The sequence below is a fragment of the Carassius gibelio genome, chromosome B13, assembly GCF_023724105.1.
Source record: "Carassius gibelio isolate Cgi1373 ecotype wild population from Czech Republic chromosome B13, carGib1.2-hapl.c, whole genome shotgun sequence".
NCBI lineage: Eukaryota > Metazoa > Chordata > Actinopteri > Cypriniformes > Cyprinidae > Carassius > Carassius gibelio.
In genome coordinates, this window is record NC_068408.1 from 19,002,356 (window position 1) to 19,017,425 (window position 15,070).

Sequence of the window (15,070 nt, forward strand, 5' to 3'; positions counted from 1 at the left end):
GACTGCTGAATGCCTCTGAATGCCACAAAACCATAAACATAAACTAAGGAAGCACATAGAGTAATTGTATTAAACAGTTTTTTTTTTTTTTTTTATGAAACTGCAAGTCACACATTTACTAAATTTGTTGACTTAATAGTTTTGTATTTCCATTTGTATTTACGTTTATTTTTAGTTAGTTTTAGTTGTTTTTTTGTTTTGTTTTTACAAATAATACTTACCTAAACTACTTGTGACAATTATTGAATTCTTCAATGCCACTTATCACATAAGTGGCATTTTCCAGGACAGGCAGCTAGAACAAACACTGCATGCTAAGTACAACACTGTCTGGGAAAAACAATACATGAAAAGTACAAAAAGATTTTCATTAATGTCTTTTGATAAGGTCACTGAAGGACTATAGAGATCAAGCCAGTAAACCCTGTTGAGTGCAGTGAATGTGATTGTTACAGTGCTGTTCTGAGCACTATAATCTCATAAAGCGTTTCTTATTTTAATAGGTTGCTGCTCCTGACTATTTGACAATGGAAACCCATGTTCTTCCAGAACCTCTTCGTTTCACAGTCCTAACTGTACCGCTGTCATTGTGAGAAATTCAGTCTCAGGTAGGTTTTCTTTATACATGTATATAGGATTGTATATGTAGGATTTGTCAATAAATGTTTAACTGTTTCACATGGCTCTGAGCTAAATGTACTTGCTTTACATGTCTCTACTGGAATTCATAGCTTTTAAAAAGAGCTGAGCATCAATCATGCTTGCGTTTAAGATTTTATTTGGATTTTGAAGCATATTGTTTTGTGAAAATGTAAAATTGTAAACTGTATTCATGAAAACGAACTGCACAGATACAGATATTATAATCTTAACCCTAATCTATTGATAAACACACATCTTGTGTCCTTTCTACTTCTGTTTGAGTCTGCTCGTGCTGTGCCGCCGCGCTCTGCGGATTGAAGAGTGCGCTGAAACACAGTGAGGAGATTAAGGATGACACTGTTTTCATAAGAAATTAGGTGACTGACTCTGAGGCGATCACAAATTTGTGTAAAATTTATGGAGCTAATCACTATAGCCCTGCTAAAAAAAGCGTAGTGACGCCCATGCTAACACCCAACCCTAACAGAGACACAGGTAGTGGTCGACCGATATTGGTTTTTTTGACAGCCGATGTCGATTACTTGGAAAGCAAGGGGGCCTGTAGCCGATATAAAGCCAATATAATTTTTTTAACTTATTATTGATAATCACCTCAGTGGTGACGTAACGCACTCTATTGCCAGCATAATACAATTTTTTTATTTGTATACAAGTGTAATAACAGTTTTATATATACTAAGTCTCTGGTAATTATCAAATTATCTTTAGATTGGCAGGTTTGAGCACAGGAAAATAAAGTTTATGCATTCAGCAAATTTATTTTCCGTTGGGCGATGGACCTTGATGGGAAACCAAATACTACATCACCTGTCTGGAGCCATCACCATTCGTGTCACCCATGCATGTTTGTACAAGTTGCCGTGACGCAAACGCCTGGCTGGTCAGATTTGGTGAGGTTTTCTGCAAAACAGCCAAATACAAACAAGACTGCGATAAATTAAAGATGTTAACAAGAAATGTGGCAACAATTCATATTTCAAATAAACGCGTGCAGACGAGGATTCATGTGGCACTTGCTTGGCGGCGAAACCGTGAACTGTGTCTACATTGGAAACGGCACCGTCGGGGATTTATCATGTTGTGTCATGCTGCATCCAGTATAGCGTCACGGATTATAATGAGTATTTTGTAATAATTCAACTCAATTCAAGTTTATCTGTATAGCACTTTTTACAATACAAATCGTTACAAAGCAACTTTACAACAATATTTAGTAGTAGCTTATAAGTGGTGACTGTCTGTTTGTGCGCGTATGACAGGATTTTTCAGGAAAAATTAATTTCTGGAAAAAATTATACAAGACGTAGTCAGCCAGACGATGAACATTTATTAACAGCAATAATTATATGATGCAGTCACACTTGTAGCACTTCATTGTCCATGCCATATAGGTGCATATTTATGTTTCTGCCGCTAGGTGCCCAATCTGCCCATGCTATAACGCGCACTTTTAATATCGGAGAGAAAAGGTCCATGCTGACAGCTGCTCTGTGGCACTTTTTTAGTTCTCATCCCCATAAACATACATGGCAGTACAGCTAATACAGTGGCTGGAAATCTGTTTATCCTTCGGTTCCTCATGTTTCCCCATGTTCATAGAGAATGCGATTTATGGTTGCTTTGAATACAAAGAATGCTTTGGAAAGAAAATGGTGCAGCTGTGATTTCCATGCATTTTTAGATGCTGTGTGCAGGGAATTCTATTTAGAACACCTTATTGTATTAACTAAAATATCAATATTTGGCACCAGATATTGATTTTTGTTTAGCATTGGTAAAGGACAAAGATATATCGCAATATCGATATTTTGTCCCGCCACTAATATAGACCCATTGAACTATCATGTCTTTTTGAGAACATACTAGGACAAACTCTCTTTTTCCTCTCTCCTTCTCGAAATATCAGCAGGCTGCATTGTTCGGGATGAAGGAAGGCTTTGCATGCATGGACCATCAAAACATTAATCCTCCATATTGGAGTGTCATGTAGTGTCAGTCGTACCAAATGGTTCTTTTGTCGCTTCAGATTATTGTGGGATCAGTCAGTCGCTAGCCGTTCTTTTACCCAGCAGGGTGCCGTCCTGGCTGGCACTCTTCTCTCTTGAATCCAAACTCTTATTGCTTGCTGTTTTGAAGCGCCTTTGTTTAGAGATTTTGGCCAGAATCTCCAATTAGAGGACGGTTCTCTGTCTATTTACCTTTTTTGTTAGAAATGAGCCTTCCCTATCCTGTAGTCCCTTGCTCTTTCTTTCAGCTGAGTTCATCGTGTTTGGAGACAGCTCAGAATGAGGTTATTCAGAAGATCGACTGGTGGATGTTTGCAGCTGTCACAGACGTGACAGGGAGGTAGCGTTGTGACTCTGCAGTCCTGCTGTTTGTGTAACCAACCATTTATACATCAACCTGGGTGACTTCGGTGAAGTCTTGTTTCCTTTGCTTGAAGCCCTGGGTGTCTTTGCAGCAATGTTTTCATGAATTTATTAGTGTGTTGATAGATTTAGAGTATTTCAAAAGTTGTTGGATAACTAGTAGTGCTGGGTGATAATATTCAATCATTTTAAACACTCTATTTATTAAGGAATCCAGAAAAAAGTATCATGATTTCCACAACAATATTAAGCAGAACAACCACTTAATGTTTTCATTATTGATAATAATATCCTATATAAGCACCAAATTGTGCACCAAATCAGCATATTAGAATGATTTCTGAAGGATCGTGTGACACTGAAAACTGCATTAATGGCTGCTAAAAATTAGAGAGACTATATATATATATATATATATATATCTATCTATCTATCTATCTATCTATCTATCTATCTATCTATCTATCTAGATAGATAGATAGATAGATAGATAGATAGATAGATAGATAGATCTATATATCTATATATATATATATAGATAGATAGATAGATAGATATATATATATATATATATATATAGATAGATATATATATATATAGATAGATATAGATATATATAGATAGATATAGATATATATATATATAGATATATATATATATATATATATATATATATTCGATATCTGTATCGAAATATATAGTGAAAATGCATATTATTAACATATAAATATTTAAGCCCTTTTGATCTGTAAAAAGAGAGATTTTTGCCACAAACAAATTAAAGTGCTTAATTCAAACAAACACTCATACATATACATAATTCTGTTGAGGTCACTGCATGCATAATGTAAGCAGAAGAACATGAGGACATGTCCAGAAACAGACAGGCTTATTCAGAGCCGTGTGAGGTCACAGTCTCATTAAAATTTTGCGTACTGTACTGTGCTCTGAAGATAATAATAAAAAAAATCTGCAAATAATTTTTTCTTACAGCAACACTGCCATTTGAGATATATAAGTTTTTTTTGCTCATTGTTGATGACCAGGCACTGCAAGGAAGAGATTGGTTTTTACTAATTTCAAAATGCAGTGTTTTGTTTCCCCACCCCCTTCTGTCTGCTCTCAGTATGAAGTCTGTCTGTGGCAGCCTTTTTGCCAGCAGGTGTGTGCCACACTAAAGTGTGTGTGTGTGTGTGTGTGTGTGTAGGGACAGTGTGTTGTACTGCGGAGAATAATGGTCTTCTATTGAATTCATCATCCGTTCCTTTCTACATTGGAGGAAAATAAGATTAAATAGGTGGCACTGGATGTCAAAAGGAAACATAAGGGCCCTCCTCCCGTTGTGAGTCACACACTGGGGGTCCGTCACAAATCCCTCCATCCAATCTGCCTCCCTGCTTTTTAACAGTGTTTTTCAGCTTGCAGGGCTTTTCGATTCAGTCTTCCTTTTCATTTTCAGCCCGTAGCGTGTTCCTCCCAGAGGTTTTGGATTTTGTTTTCCCTCTCCAGAGAGACCCGAATCACAGAACGAGTTATATAGTAGGCTCCTGTTTAATAATCAAAGAATGACTTATAATACGACTCACTGCAGCCCTATAAAAGAATGAAAATCTGTTGATTTGAGTAGAGGATTTCTTTAAAATGCTGCCCTGTGTTTGTTAATGTTTGTGTTGTGTTGATGGTATTGATAGAATAGCCTACTAGGGGTATTTCCATATTTTTTTTCACATTATGGTTAAAGCTTCTTTTTGTTTTGGACCCACGAGAAAGTTATTATTCTAGTACGGCTGATTGATACTAAGGGCTTTCTTTTCACTTGGGAGGTTGTTTTAGAGCTTGGCACTTGTTCTCGCTTTCATTTACTCCGGTTCGTTTAGGCAGGTTTACATGAATGCATCAATCGTGCTCTGAAAATAATCAGTTCATCAAAATAATCAGTCAGAGATTGCCTGAATGAGGTTTTCTCGGCTCGTTTGAAAACTAACACTGGAGTGGTTCACTTGTGGTGAGAAACCAATCCTACCAAACAGATAAGCTGTTATGTAAAATGCAGCAATGTGTGATTCTGGAGGTGCCTGCAGAGCTAACTTCTCGATGGAACATAAGGAGAAAATAAGTGTACTGTGACCAACAAGAAAGCAGTTTTACTCACATGTGACTTGCATAAATATGTTTGGTTTTGCTTTGAAACGTTGCCTTGTAAAGATGAACCAAACCAAGAAGAAAATACAATATAGTAACAGTTTTAAGTCCTTGTGTTGGAGCAAAGCAAACAATTCCCTTTATTTTTACTTTCTTAACAAACCCTGTTAAGTAAATATTGAAATGTGTGAATCAATGATACATTGATTCTGATACAAGTTTCATTTACTCAATTAAATTAGAGTACTCATTTGAAAAAAAATAAAGCGGTGTGCCTTCTTGTGTGACTCGAGTGACTTTGAAATAAAGGCTGTATTTTCACTTTTGTTAGTACATAACCTGTGTTGTGTTTGGTGCAGTTTTGGTCAAATTATGATTAGGGTGGCCAAATGTGCTGTTCATATGTTACACGTCCTGGCCAGGATTTTTATATTGCCTAAAACATTCAAAGTAGTTTGACCATTAACATGCAGATATTGAATATAATCGACCAATCGTGGCGAAGTTGAGTGAGAAGTTGTGATCTACAGAGAACGATCAAAGTGATGCAAATAAGTGCACGTGTTCGTTCATTCGCCTTGAAGCGTTGCTGCGCACCGATTACTAAAAGATACCAAAGTACCACGAAAGTGTAAGGAGCCATCTGCTCTACTCTCTATAGCTCTTGTGAATGTCATACAATGATCGACCTGCACAGTGTAAACAGCCAGTACCTGGATATTTTAGGCAATATAGAAATCCTGGCGAGAGTGCATCCTAATTATATTATGATGGTTTCAATTTTGACATTTAACACACCCATTTAAGTCTATTTTTATGAATTTTTGCAAAAATGTATCAGTCATCAACATAATTGTCAGCCTACTAAATTACCAATATAATTATTAGTCACAACCCTACTTATGATCTATAATCAATATCACAGAAGCAAGAGTGCTGTTGTTTTGAACACAATCACACCTGTATTTCAGCTGTAAGGACAAGATAACTTTGTGGATGGAAAGTATGGCAGCTTTTCTATGCATGTAATTTATCTGCTTTCAAAAATATCTTACTTTTTTCCGCCACATATTTTGAGTGTTTCTGTGAAGTCTGTCTGTGCAGGAATAACTACAAAAGTACACCGCCATGTACATGAGCAGCTTAGAGGGAACACTGATCGATGCCAACTTCATTACCTGCATGGACACCAGTTTTTAACAAAGTAATTTGGTCCACACGTTTTCCCCCTACACATCCCTCGACCCCAAATTAGTTTGCTACTAGTTGCTCTAGTTTGGATGGCATGACATGATGCATTATATACATTTATTGAGAATGTGTCACGATGTATCAAAATACTGATTGTAGCACAGCCTTCTGGCAGCTTCTGATTTTTTGCCTACAGTGGCTCACTATGGAGGTCACCACGCATGAGAGCAGGAGACCACAGCCGTTTTTATGCTGTTCTCATGCCAAGTCATTTTTCATGTGTGTTTTGGTTCAGGCCCTCTGGCTTTTTACAGCACCTCTGAGGAATTGAGTTTTTGCTCCGCCTCCTCTGTTTTTTCCCATATGATTTCTCTCTCTGCTCCCAGCTTGTGTTGTCATTTTGAGTGCTTTGAGTTCAAGTCCAGAAGGGGAAGCGCAATTGACTTTGGCTTGCGTATCTTGATGTAGTTAGTGAGGTTTTGTGTTTTTTACCCTGCTGACCTCACTTTGACCCTGCTGTGTCTATGGCGACTGCTTCAGCTGTAAGAGGTTGTGGCAGCACAGGGCTTTGTGGCTACATTCCAGTGTTGACGTGTCTCCACGAGTAGAGACACCATTACGAAAGCCCAGCCCCTACTGAACATTATGGGATTTTAACTTGGAGACTATTTTCAGGCAGCTTGAGTATTTAAAGGAAACATATCATGAAAATCTGACTTTTTTCACGTTTAAATGCTATAACCGGCTCCAGATGCATCTACAGGCACAAAAACCTTTTTTTTTATAAACCTTTCTCTGCAAGCTTGTGAATAAAGGGGATTTTATTATAATGTTCCTGCCCCTTAATGTGGATGTTTCCACCTGTGTTACTGCCATTGTGTTTTCGCAAGTGATAACATTGTACCAGTTCTAACACCATGGCAAAAGTTCAAGCAAAGCATGCTAATTGTTCTGTCTTTAGCTCCACATATGAGCACAGAACACTATTTTAGAGTCTCAGCCTCAGAGGAAATGAAAGCAGTGGATTTGTTGATTTATTAACTGTAAGGCAAGGCAAGTTTATTTATATAGCACATTTCGTGTTTTACATTAAAATAAGTAAAATAATCATATAAAAAAATAATCACAACAATAAAAACAAGGATTTTAAACTACTGTTAGTAATGTGCTGTTAACACAAACAAACATTCAAACAAACTTCCCCACTAAGTGGAAAATCAAAAATCCCAAAATACCTAACTATTCCACTACTTCACCCCCTACTTGCTTTGACCATCATAAACCAAACACATAGAACTCGGAGGTCCTACTTTCAACTTCTAATCATCAAACTTGTCTTTCTTTGCCCACATTCTCTTTACCTTCACAGCACTTACTTTAACCTTCTGTTTAAACTTTTAAAATGATTTAAAAATGTATGTAAATGAATTCAAACAGTTAAGATTAGAAAATTATTATACATAGAGTAGAGTGCAGTCCGTTCAGCCGAGGTATAGTGCTCATTCAGTAAATGCACAGCTAAACAGATGGTTTTGAATCTTTATTTAAATGTGACTAGTGTTTTAGCACATCTGATCTCTTTTGGAAGCTGGTTCTCACTGCGTGTGGCATAATAGCACATGTTTTGTGCGAACCCTTGGTATTTCGAACTCACTCGATCCTGATGATCTGAGTGGTGTGTTTAGGTTTATATTCAGTGAGCATATCTGCATTGTATTTAGGTCCTAGGCCATTGAGTGATTTATAAATGAGTAAAAGTATTTCAAAATCAATCCTAAATGTAACTGGAAGCCAGTGTAAGGACCTGAGGACTGGTGTGATATGCTCAGATTTTCTGGTTCTACTTGGAATCCTGGCAGCAGCGTTCTGGATGAGCTGCAGCTGTCTAATGGTCTTCTTGTGAAGGCCGGAGAGGAGACCATTACAGTAGTCCACCCTACTGGTGATAAAGGCATGAACAAGTTTCTCCAAGTCTTGACTTGAAACAAAACATCTTATTCTTGCAATGTTTTTTTAAATGATAGTATGCTGATTTAGTGACTGCTTTGACATGACTATTGCAACTAAGGTCTGTCTCCAGAATCACACCAAGATTCTTGACTTGATTTTTAGTTGTTTGACCCCTAAAGTCAAGGTATGCATTCACCTCGAGAACTATCTTTGTTTCCTAATGCAATGACTTCCGTTTTCTCATTGTTAAACTGAAGAAAGTTCTGGCACATCCAACTGTTAATTTCATCAATACATTGGCAAAGGGAGTAAATTGGCCTGTAATCATTTGGCAATAAGACTAGGTAAATCTGGGTATCTTCAGCATGGCTGTAATAGGAAATAAATTTCTTTATCATTATTTGACTTGACCTGCATCATAACCTCTCATAACCTCTCCCTTTTAAGTAGAGATCGACCGATAGTGGATTTTGCCAATACAGAGGCTAGTTTGGACCACACTGGCCGATAGAGATTGATTAACCCATAGTTTTTAAAATTGATACTGCACAAAAACTAAAATGGTGCTTTATTTAAAAAAAAAAATACACACACACACACAGTACTGATTCATACTTGTTGTTGTAGTAGTAGTAGTAGTAATAATAATAATAATAATAGTAAAAGTTGAAATTACCACAAAATTACCATTTTATTTTTTCCTAAATTCAATTAAATTTTTTCCCAAATTCCGTTATTTGTGTTTGAATTTTTCTGGTTTCTGTTTTTTTTTTTTTTTGTTAAAATTTTTCTCCACTCCAATTTAATAGTTGCAATGTATTAATTTTAAATTAAAAAAGCAAGTCTAATTAATTAAAACCATGAAACATATACATTTTCATATCAATTTAATAAAGGTTTAACAAAAGGGACCCTATGTTTAGCAAACAAAGAGGATTTACTATTAAAATTAAAACATGGAAGAAATGTTGTGTGATTATTCCTTAAAAAATAATGTTTGTTTCTTTTTAGTAGTAGTAGGCTATGTACATTCTACTGAGAAAAAAAAACAGACTGTTCATGGTTTGCCATGAATACCTTTACAGTTCAGTGTATGTGATTATGAGGCTAGTTTTACTCCAATCAAACGGTCAGAAGCTCATGAAAGCTCTCTTAGAGCAGTCCTGGAGATGTTGTTTATGTGTTTACATCCTCATTTAGAGAGAAGTCAGAAGCTGAAATCACCGTGAGCATCACATGCACTTCAGACTAAATGAAACCTTGTACCTTGGACACATATTTAAATCGACTTTTGCGGCTTAATAGTAACATAAACTACTCCATATCATGATTTTATTTAAGTGTAATGACCTACTTTTGATTAATACATTCAAAATTTGACCAATTGCATGACAAAACCGCAAATCAGAAATTTAAACTAATATGGTTTAAAACTTATGAATTCAGCTCAATGGACTTGATAATCAAACAGACGTTTTTAGCAGAGTCTCTGAGGTATGAGCTGTAAAGAATTATTAAGGAGGCAGCTGACATTAATGAAAGAATCTGCAGCTTTAAATCGCAGACTAATTCCAGTTCCAGAAAACAAGTCGATCAACATTTTCTCGGTCCAGTGCAGAGCATTTTTTATTCACTAGATGTCCAGCTGTTGAGAAGACGCGCTCCGACGGCACTGATGTCCCAGGGACACTCAGGTACAGCTGCGCAAGGTGCAAGGGGTTATTACTCCCAATTTTCCACCACAAAAGCCGGTCGCTGTCAGCTTGCAACGGTCCTTTTCATAACTCAGAATCTCCTGTAACTAGATGCACGAATGAGGCGAATTCACATCTACCACGACGCGAGACCTCCAAACGCGTGTAAACGCGTCTTTACTTTGACTTAACATTGAAATCATTTGCGCCAGACGCTCTATTCGTGTTTGGTGTGAACGCAACGCAGCATAATAGGTCTTACAGGCTCGTAAAATTGCTGGTATGTTCTGTCTAGCTTTCGCAACACATACTGCATTTTCGGAATTCTTTATTTTCTTTTTTCTGCTTGTTTGTGAGTTTTGTTACATATATATTTTTTTATTGTTTAATTATTTTAAAATTAATAGTGTACATATTTGGTTAAAATCGATTCGGTATTTTCATTTTCGAAACTATTTTTGTTTGATCAGATCGATTGTGCAATCGATTTTCGAACTAAAAGTGACAGCCCTACAAGCAAATACTCATCATATATGTATTTTTTTATTCATTTTTTTTGTTTAATTTAAATGATATATATTTAATTATAGATTCAAAATATTTATTTATTTTCTCGAACACATCACATATTAGAGGTAGGGCAGAGGAAAGTTTTTGCTAAGGAGATATTTTTATACCTCTTGTTGATGCTGGTGGTGCAGAAATTATGCATTTCACTTTTAACACAATGGATTTGTATTGTCTTTGTGTAAGGTCGGGTTTTGTTTATTAGTGATGGGATTACTGCTTGTCTTTTGAATTGTGTTGAGGTCATAGAATATCTCCCAGAGATCATAGTTTGTCCCTGGTTTTCTCAACAGACTTGTGGACAAAATTCATCTTAACCCATTACAAATCTAAGGATTTTAACCTCTAGCATACTGACCATGACCTGTTACCCATTACCATGCCAACAGCTTTGTCCCCCTGACAACAGTCCTGCACATTCTCCATCACACTTGCTGGAGTCTGTGTCTGTGAGGGACAGAGGTGTAGCGGATACAAACACGGAGTAGATTATAGCCGCTCACAGTGGGTTAATAGGCTGGCTGCTATCTTGCTAGAGTGACAGGGATGAATAGTTTCACAAGACTGGACTTGCCTTTGTAGAGTGAATGTTTAATTTTCCCTCTCTCCATCTCTCTAGAGCTCCCTCATGCATAATCCTTCATTCACATTATTGTATTGTCTTTCATTTCCAGCTGTCCATCTGCCGTTGTTCTCATCTTGCACTGAGGTGCAGTCTATTCGTTGGTATTCTGACCCTAATCAATTCTTTTTTACCCCTGAATATCCAGCAAGTTTCAGAAACATTGTGAAAACAACCTGATCCTAAGGCCTCGTCCACACTGAGACGCGTTTAGCTGTATACACATAGATGTTGTATCGTATAGGCATTTTGTCCACACGGATCTGTAGTTTTAGGAGAGTGAAACCGATATTTTTTTTTAATCTGGGTCCCAAAGTGGATAAATTTAAAGATGCAGCCCTTCCGTTTTCTTCTGGACAGCGAATCCATGTATTTTCTGAAAAGTCGACGTCATCACCCCATGTCTTACCCCTAGTCAGACACCCCTACGTCACATAACAGCAACAAAAACATTGCTAACATTATTAACATTAACACAAATTAATAAATGTATTCTTCCATGTTCATTTGTGTACCACCCACAAGGTTTATGCACATAGTCCAACTCTTTTTCTTCGTTTTTAGTGTATCTCTGTAGCAGAATTACAGCGTCACATGCTGGTCTGGGATGTATAACATATATTGTTTTGTGTTGGTTTTGTGGTTTCGTGTGGACACAGATATTTCTTGAGACGAGAAAAAAAAAAGATTGGATGGGGAAAGCTCTGGCTTCGTGTGGACGTAGCCTAAGTCTCCTAATGTCTTGCAAATGGTTATAGACTCACTGAATGGGCACTGACTAGAGACAATCAGCCAAGAAGAGCGTTGTATGTGTGTCTCTTTTTAAGGGGCTGAGTATCAGTCTCTTATTTTAATCTTTCTTAACCTTATTAAGTCTTGGTCCTGTCCTCCAACTCTTTCCAGGCTGCTCCACACTGCTATCGCTTTCATCCATCCCTCTTACAAGTCTCTTTGCTCTGTGTCTCTGTGCCTTAATCTTTCTCTTTAGTGCACACATACTTTCTCTTGCCTGGCTTTTTGCAGCTTCTGCCACGCTTTGTGGTCTCAGTGCTCCAGTCAAGTGCTCTTCAGTCCTAAGGAGGCTTCAACACCTCGCCTCCCGTCCACCGGACTTAAGTAGGGTTTAGTGCTCTGACCTGACTCATGATCAGGCCCTTTAGCTCAAACAGCAACAGCATGGAGAGTAGACGAGCAGATCCTGCACCATGGCTAGATAAATCCTGCTCATGAATGAATCATGATAAAACTTAAAGGGGTAGAAACAAGTGAAGAATAATAAAATGGATGGGAGTAAAAAAGTTTAAGACATTCAGATCCCTGCAAGTAATGATTAGGTGATTTCTAGGTTGAAGGATGTTTGCTCTCCTCAACTCTGCTGTTTTGTTTGTTCTTTTTTCCACCTCTCTCCATTTCATTTCTCACACTGTGACCTCCTCACACATTAGCCCTCCCGCCTACTTTAAACAAAGATTAAAAAGCCTAATAATTCATGGTTCATAGCATCTAATCAGTTAATTATTAAACTCAAACCATCTGTAACACGCTCTGATCTCGGCCCATGCGCTGTGGAGCGTAGAGCAGCGTGGCATCTGCAGAGTCAAGAAGCTGAAATGAGAAGCACTGTCCATATGGTCGTGATTTCAGAATGGCTCCACTGGAGGCGTCGTGATGCTCGAGCTCGGTGCCATGCTGTTTCCGTGAGGCAGAGTTTCCAGTGTCCTGCCAAGATGCCAAGGACTCACTGTCTCTGAGGCTGGCTTTCAACTAGCAGTAGTGTTTACTGTAAGAGATTATGCAGGAGAAGGTGAAGATGGTGCACAATGTCAACACTCCTGCTGTCAGCCATCTTAAAGGAACGCTCCACTGTTTTTGAAAATAGGCTTATTTTCCAACTCGCATAGAGTTAAACAGTTGAGTTTTACCGTTTTCAAATCCATTCAGTTGATCTCCGGGTCTGGCATTTAGTACATTAGCTGTATCTTAGCGTAGATCTTTGAATCTGATTAGAACATTAGCATCTCGCACAAAAATGACCAAAGAGTTACGGTATTTTTCCTATTTAAAACTTGACTCTTCTGTAGTTAAATTGTGTACCAAGACCGACGGAAAACAAAAAGTTGTGATTTTCTAGACTGATATGGCTAGGAACTATACTCTCATTCCAGCATAATAATCAAGGAACTTTGCTGCCGTACCATGGGTGCAGCAGGCACAATAATATTACACAGCGCCTGAACATAGTCCCCAGCTAACTTCCAACGGTAGCCTATTTCAGGCGCTGTGTTATATCAGTACGGTGATATTTAATGGTTTAATGGTGAAATAGTGCATATATGACTTAAGTAGCATTCAATACATTTAGTACCTGACAGCTGTTTTATGATAAAAAATTGGTGAAAATAATCCAGTGGTTTACAGAGTCCAATTTTGTCATGTTGAGTTGAAAATAGCCAGTAGTCATTTATGTGATTTATGCAATGCGTAATTGAATGCAATGAGAAAAGAAGCATTAACAGTGCCATTTCAGCATATTAGGCATATGATTAACATGTTAGCATATTTTAACACATTTTAAAACATTTTAAAATACATTATTTGCTAATTCCTCGTTCTTTTGAATCAGTTTTTTTTTTATTCCTGAATAAAAAGGACCATTATATTTGTAAAAACTCCCCTTTATAAATGGTTTTGCCCCCCCACCCACGCACCCAGTGTTTAGCAAATTTGAGGCTGTTTTTCAATATTCAATATTTGCGAGAAGCAAATGCTCAAATTCAATGTGATTGCCATCATGTTACAACACCTTTGTTCAGATTCATAATAGCACACATCTGTTCTTCTATTTTTGTTTTTTTTTCTCTTCTATATGTTTTTTTATTCCTCTCTCTAACTGTGCAATGATAGAATTGCAGCTATTACTCTTGGAAATAGACGCCTTACAATATTAATATTCATATTTTCAAAGGTGATGTTAGACATGAGATGAACCGCTATACAAATATATGTGTGCTATTGTTGGCCACATTTTAATGAACGGTTAAGCTCTGGGATGACAGTGCTTCATTCCTATACTTATGTAGAGATTTAAGGCATATATAGATGAATTTGCCAACCAAAGTTTATGCACTTTTGTCCTGCAGGGTTTTATTGTATTGATTTATTTCATGTGTGTGTGCGCTCATAGCAGCCTGGCTATGCAGATTAATGTGAGAGCGGACGGATACAAGTAAATATTTGCTATATCTTCAATTGTGTGTTAAGGCATAAAATACATTTAATGACTTAACGGCATCAGCTTCTTCTTGAGACTGAAAACCTATTGACCTATGGATCAATGGCTAAATGATGTGACGTTGACGTTCTTGACGATGTAAACATAAGTGTTTTAAGTGTGCATGTGTCAGTTTGTACTTGCAAATGCAGTCAGTGCTCGAGTTTATTTCTTACAGAAGATGTGTCGCAGGTTTCAGTGAAGTATTTATGTAATGCTGATAGGCTTCCTTTTTCTCTCTCTCTTTCTGTGCCTCTCTGTGCTATAATAAAAGCTGAAAGGGAGGAAGCTTGGCAGGAGCTCATATTTGAGACTGTTTTTGTCTCCCTGAGGACACTTCCTACTCACTTTTCACAGCTGGGAAAGACATTGTCACTTATATTGCTGACTGCGTGTTAAAGATAAGGGCTTCAGAACCACCAAATTAAACAGAGGGGTTTATAGAGAGCGTCTCCGCTTGAGTCTTATGGACAGCACTTCCTCTGCTTAGTAAATCAAGTCAAGGCTTCTGCTTTTTCCTGAGTGCTCTGGGTGGTGGCAACCTGTTAAGAATATGTTTACACAAAGGTTGCGGCTTGACGCAGTCTACAGATTCACTGAA

At 37.5% G+C, this 15,070-nt stretch overlaps 1 protein-coding gene across 5 annotated transcripts in view; it reads left to right on the forward strand.

Annotated features, from left to right (window-relative positions):
• Positions 1-15,070, forward strand: part of LOC127970087 (bifunctional heparan sulfate N-deacetylase/N-sulfotransferase 2) — a 130,199-nt gene that overhangs the window by 33,718 nt on the left and 81,411 nt on the right. For 4 of the 5 annotated variants that reach the window (XR_008156517.1, XM_052572343.1, XM_052572342.1 and 1 more), the window contains exon 2: positions 504-608. The exons of the other annotated variant lie outside the window; for it this stretch is intronic. The gene's annotated coding sequence lies outside the window, so the exon portion shown is untranslated. The remainder of the gene's footprint in view (positions 1-503; positions 609-15,070) is intronic. 5 annotated transcript variants of the gene reach the window in all.